General features: G+C 49.4%; 1 protein-coding gene across 1 annotated transcript in view; it reads left to right on the top strand.

The window, feature by feature from the left end:
* The window catches only part of LOC113207674 (allatostatin-A receptor-like), a gene marked incomplete in the record, with an annotated part of 197214 nt that overhangs the window by 188577 nt on the left and 2032 nt on the right, over positions 1 to 6605 (top strand).

The raw sequence follows: 6605 nt of genomic DNA on the forward strand, positions 1-6605 counted from the left end.
CTAATCGAGTTATCCACGACAGCGGCATTTGGACGCGACTGCGGGAGCGAATGTGAGCCAAATGAGTCGGTGGCACGAGGGGGAGGGGGGGAAAGGAGGAGGGGTGGAATCGCCAGGCAGGTGGTGGTTGATTATTGCACGTGTGTGTGTGTGTGTGTGTGTGTGGGTGGGTGTGTGTGGGTGGGTGTGTGTGTGTGTGTGGTCGTGCTCGCACGCGTGGGTGTGCGCGCGTGTCCGGCCTGACCAGGCGTGCCAACACGGCAAAGCACCCCGCGCATAGCGCAGCCGCCGCCCCGCGAGCGCAGAATAATTCATAATAATCACGTCGTTCTTTTATTTTTCTCTCCCGCTTAATTTTATCAGTTTTTAACCAACCACGACCAGAGGCCCATAATGCACAAAGCCAAGCGCACACGCACCACCGCCAAACAGAGTGTGTACTCGTCCTCAGAAAGAAGAAGAGAGAAAAAACTCCAGGTTTATTTTACCGAAAGAAATCGACCTCAACTATGCAGAAACACGGTTCTTCACTGGATCTCTATTTTCATTTTCCCTGACTTAGACGAAAAATCCGTTTTTCCCTGACATTTTTCAATAAGAGAAGGCAAATTTGGCAAATTTGGAAAAATTGGTGCAAAAACAGACTATTATTTCGCAGAAAGATGAAATGTTTTTTAGAATAGGTCAAGAAAGATAATAATCAAACTTGCTTAGGCGTCATGGCTAAAATTTGCCCATGCGTTCGTTGTGCCACACTGTAAATTGCTTACGAACTATAGGTTTGTAATGCAAACCAAAACGTTCGTAGCTTACGAAGGATTTTGAAGCGTTGTATTACGAACTAATTGTTCGTAAGCTTACGAAAAAATAGTTCGTGATGCAAACCGATTGTTCGTAAGACCCGTCTAGCCTTACAAACAATCGCTTTGCAATACGAACAATTTCTTTGCAATACAAAGAACGAAAATTGTTCGTAACGTTGCAAAGTATTTAGTTCGTAAGCTTTTTACAGTGCATACCTATCGCTCAAAGTACCATATTTTTTAAAAATCTTCCCGACTTCTTATCGAATTTTCCCGACTTTTCCCTGATTTCCAGTACAATTATATTTTAACTGACACTGTGAAAAATTTCTTTGTAAAGTTACGACATTTCTTGTAAATTTGAATCACAAAATAATGTTGTCAAATTACGTCAAACCATTTTTGCTCCTCGATTTATTCCAAGTCGATAGGAAGTGATTGTAATTTTCCAACTTCAAGTTGTAATTTTACAGACTCACATCATGGAAAATTTCTGTAAACTTACGACTATTTTTCGCAGTAGACTTCACTGATTTCCCTGACCAGTATGAACCGTGAACATAATGTAAACTTGACATCAGAAAAAATAACTCTGAAAGTGCGTGATAGGCGCAAATGTCTGTCTTGACACAATTAAAAAATTTTAATCACGAAATTGTTGACTAGAATCAAGCCGTTAAGAAATAATTTCATTCGGCTCTATGGATCGGCAACGTTGTTGTTGTTTGTTTCCTGTCGGCTTGGCTACGCCGGCTACGGGGCCGCGGGGCGGGCAGTGCGGTTAGCGCCCTCCAAAGGAGTGTGCGGAGTGCGGCGTGGAGCAGCGCGCCCTGCTCGGCCGCCCCGAAACAGGATCTCGTAAAGTTTGGGAAGTTGTGCATGGCAGTGAACAAGAGTTGTAAAAGAGGAACGTGCGTTGCTTTATAAGCACTCTAACGCCGTGCGAAACAAACGCATGCAGTTCGCCGTTGTGTGCGGCGAAGAAGGGGCCGGGTGCGGGCGGGCGCGGGCGCGCGCGTGCCCCACTTCGGAACGATTCTCCCATCCCCTTAGCTTGCAACAACCACTGGCTTCAGTGACATGCAGGGGCGTAGATCCCATACCGGCCCCTCCAACAGGGGTTAGCACAAGGGCACAAGGCCTTCTATCGTTCCTTCGAAGACAAAGTCTCGGTACTTTTTTGCGCACTGATTGCTGCTGACTTGAGAAACGAAATCAATCCTAGAAATAGGAACTTTTTTCCTTGATGAAAAAAGATACAGCCGCCTATCCGTCAGGGCGGAGCGGGGAGGTTTGCGGCGGGGGGTGTATCAAAGCCCGCCAGGAGAGATTCGGGGGGAGGCACGGCGGCGAGGCCACCAAACCCACTCCAACGCTTGCTGGAGCCGCCCCCCCCCCTTTTCCCCTGGATTTTGCCTTCTGGAATGCCACCTCATGCTGGCGCACACAGCGAGCACAGCTTCTCGTTTTTTCCCCCCTTCCCTTAAGCCGTTGCCGTTTCCATGCAGATGAGGGAGAGAGAAAGAGAATAGGAGGGAAAAGGGGAGGAAGGGGGAGCAGGGGGTACTCGCCCCAGCAATGTCGTCGGGTTCCCCGCCGGCGCATAGCGTAGAGCGGTGCCTCATCGCTCTCCCCCGCGCTACTCCGAGGTGCAGCGCAGCACCCCCGTGATTCGGGAGTGACGTAGCCGCCATCCTCCGGCTGGCCTCCGGCTGGCCTGCTCCTCCCACTCTGATTAATTAATTTCCAGAGGCGGCAGCAGGTACCGGGGTGGAGGGTCGTGAGCGTGTCATGTATCCAGGTGCCTTTGCTGCTGGTGCGTGGCCAAGGCGGAGAGGACAGGCGTCAGGGAGAGAGAGGGGGAGGGGTGAGTGCGCTGGCAAAACTACACAGCGCGACGCGACCCCGGGGCTGCTGAGCGTCCCGACCGTCTGATGGACTAATCCCTGGGAGCTAGAGCACCACGGCCGAGCGGGTGCCTACAGCACTGCAAGTAAGGGGGGGCTAGACTGCCACAGAGCTACGGCCATCTTGTTTTGGATTTTATTATCAGTTCTTTTTCTTCCCTTTTTTTGCGACGGTGCTACCCGCTTCTGTGAGGCGCAACAGCAGTGATGGCCGGGCATGGAATTTCATCAACCCAATTCGGGGCAGGCAGAGGAGCAGGGCGAACATTCCTCGTAAGGGATAGAGGAGGGAGCGGTGGGGAGGCAGGTTATGGAGCGGAATTGTGGAAGGAGGGGGCCTTTAAACGCTGGCGGGTAGTTGTTAGCTGCCTGGCGAGGGGTCCAGGACCTGCCCTTTCAGTACCTGAACCACCTGAACGCTGATAAAATGTTATTTGCGGCAAATGAAATAGACCGGCGTACTGATGAAAAAAATCGGAGAAAGATAGTTTTTGTAAACTGAGATCGTTTCCTGTATTATAATAAAGTATTCTGAACACGTTTTTGTACAGTTTTTTTTGTAATTCCAGTCGACATGGACGATCACTGACAGATTTGTCTAGCATCCACTTGATTTTGTTCCTCGCGCACAAAGTGTGAGGACGCCCGCACCGCCCCCAGCAGCAGCAGCACACTCCTGACATATCGGCCGACACACAGTTAGGTGGGCTTGAACCCGAGCCGTCGTTTAATTCCATCCCAAGGACAATGATGAGGACGCGTTCCAAACAGCTGGTGTCGTGACGTCACGGGCTCGTCATTACTCAACGCCACACAATCTCAAACCGGAGCCGGTGGGTGTCAGCACAGCTCTTTGGGTGTCGGTGGGTGTGGTGGGTGTGCGGCAGGTGCCTTTCACCCATCCTGACACGCGCCGTCTGTCGGACGAAGCGACGAGGTTAAACTAAAATTGTTATTAGGTAATTTTAGTTTGAGAAAAATTATGAAAATTTTCGTCAGTAAAATCTCCTTATGAGGAATATGTGATCTAGAATATTCGAGAATATGAAAGAAAAAAAAAAACATAAGAATTGGGGATCGTCCAGACGTCCACTTTTCTCTGATTCATTCGACAAATTACGGGAGCTCGGCGCCTGCGAGACTCAAGGTAGGCCAGCCCGCAGTACACCCATGCACTGCAGGCCATGTGTTATCTACCTCCCATGCGCTTTATGAGCTTGCAGACGCTGAACTTGGCAGGTTCTCAACGGCGAATGACTGACGTACTTTCGGGATGATCCCTTGGGCGGGGAACGGGACTTTCTTTCTCACAATGGGCATTAATATTTGACTGGTAACAGCCGTCTAGGCTGCCGAAATAACCATACCACATCAAAAACTCGGACGGAGTTTTACCAAGGTGAAAACAAAGGCGAATGAATGAGTGAGCAAAAGCTGCTGCGAGTCGCGGCCACAGCGGCGGGTCTCGGAGAAACGAAAAGTGAGAAAAGGCGCGGGATATAATGAATGATGCACGCAGGCTTCGCTCGCAAACGCAGGGGCAGAGGGTGCGCCCGGGCTGGGGGCCTGTAACCGCTAGGCAGCAGCGTTTAATGAGAACCTCACTGAAAAAACAAAGGTCACACCACACCTGTGCATGGATGCGGTTTTCATTTTAGTTTGAAGCCTTCTGTAAAGGTAGGCTACAACACACCGTAAACGTACCAAAATGGGTGCCATTCGCAGTTTTGATACCTTTTGAAAGACACGAAAACCCTCGGCACCTTTGACATTTGACAGGCCTGACTGAGCGCCTTTGTTTTTCAGTAGTAAAAGACAATGGTTGCTGCTTTGGTGGAAAATTATTCAAAACTGCATGGAACTAAGGGCAGTACGCATGTACGTAGAAGAAACAAACAGAACGGTCGGATATCGGGAAAATAAAAAGCGAAGCGGCTATGAGGATGGAAGTGAACTCATCCTTGTCGATCAACAACCTCGGTGCACTGCGCAAGCGTTAGGCTAGGCATAGTCAGGGGAGGGGGAGATTAATTTGATTGAGATAGTTGGCAGCGCGGGGGTTGAGGTAAGTCGCTCGATTTACCACGAATCAGCCACAAGTTTGCCATTTAAAGACGATAGTTGGCGGCCTGCCTTTAACAGAATCTCACATATTATTTAACCCGCACCATGGGGCATTTGTCGGGGCCTTGACCGTTTCTCTCATTAGCGAAGAATGTACCTATATACTGCTGGTACTCTGGTACTCTGGTCTACGGTTCACGGGGAATTCTCTGCTCGGCGCAGCGGCGGTCTGTCCAATAAGGAAGAAAATGCGGCTGAGGCAGCGTGATGAATGGGCAACGCCGAAGGGTGTGTAGGGGGCTCGCAGGGGTCACTACACCGGCGCACACCTTCACCTCGGCCCCTGCCCCTCACACCTCGCCACCTCGCCGCGCGTTTCACGTCAGCAGAGGTCGTCAGAAAACGCGCACCACCATTTTGGCAGCGCGCCATATATTTCAGGACGGGCCTGTGAAATTCTTTTCACAATAACCCTCCATTAAAAAATGTTTATTTCACAAGTCAACATCTTCCTTTTAAAAAACTGCACAACCATACATTTTTTTCGAAATTGCACGGAGTGCATGGAGAGCTAATAAAATTATCTGCTTATAAAACTGATAGTATATTGAAATATCAGAAACTAAAAAACGATCAAAACTTTCAGTTTTAACTTCGAGTTTTAGAAAGGAACTCATGAACTATCGTTATCGAACTAGCGTTCGTATCTTCTTTCGTGTCAGAAAATTAAACAAGAAAATTTCGTAAATGTATGTTCGTAAACTGTGTACAAGCCGCGTGTGATCTCGCTCCAGAGGTTGACGGTGGCACGGTTTGCACAGAAAAAACAATGTCTCAATACATCCGGGAAAACTTTGAGGAAGAGTCGTCCGATCTCGCCTCAGATTTTGAGGAATCTTCTCAGAAAGTGAGGAAAAATCCCACATGTATACATGGGGACTTCCTCGAAATCTGAGGAGTTGTCAAAACCAGGGGAATTTCTCAAAGTTTTCCCTTTCCTTCAAAAACTGAGGCTTTGTTTTTACAATGTCAATCTTCCCTGCCGGCGCTACCCCGCTGTGCACGGCGCTACCCCAGTCTAAACAGCGCTCCCCGCCCCATCCGGCGCTACCTCGCGCCAGCGCCACTGTCACTACCCTGCTGCGCCCGGCGCTACCCCGCTGCACCCCGGCGCTACCCCGCTCCGTCCGAGGCTACCCCATCCGACGGCACTTCCCCTCGCCGGCAGCCTCTGGACCACCCCTCCCCCGCAATTCCCAGCTCTTGGTCTCATTGTCAGTTTGGAAATAGGGAACGAGGGGTAGGGGGGGGGGGTGAATTCATGAATCGCATGATTATAATAAACTCAACTCCCTTCTTAAACATTTCTCTACTAAACTGACTGCCGATCCTGCTGCATCCTTTTACCGCTCACCCCCTTATCCACTATTTAGCAGAGTCAAATTAAAATTAAAATAAACAAATGTGAAAGGATCTACCTGGGCCACTTTATTTCCGAGACAAGAGCTAAGGTGCTCTCACCGTTACCAACATTATTCAAAGTGGAAACACACAAAACGTTATTCTTCAACAAAGCAGTCCGGCAAAGCTACAATGCAAAAGAATGCGAGGAAGAAGAACACGGAAATCACTATGCTTTTCGATGAGACTTCCGTTTTCTTGTTCCCCCTGCATTCTTCTGCATTTCAGCTATACCGGAATGCTTTATTCAGTTTCGTTGCAAAAAGGTCTTTCTTATTGTAGTTAGGTAATCGCAAGAGCACAGTTTGCAGAGGGTGCAACGTATCAGTCTCCCCCCCTCCCCCACCCCTCCCTCGCTTTGGTCACGCGG

This window comes from Frankliniella occidentalis, unplaced genomic scaffold, assembly GCF_000697945.3.
Source record: "Frankliniella occidentalis isolate FOCC.00 unplaced genomic scaffold, Focc_3.1 Scaffold16, whole genome shotgun sequence".
Taxonomy (NCBI): Eukaryota; Metazoa; Arthropoda; class Insecta; order Thysanoptera; family Thripidae; genus Frankliniella; species Frankliniella occidentalis.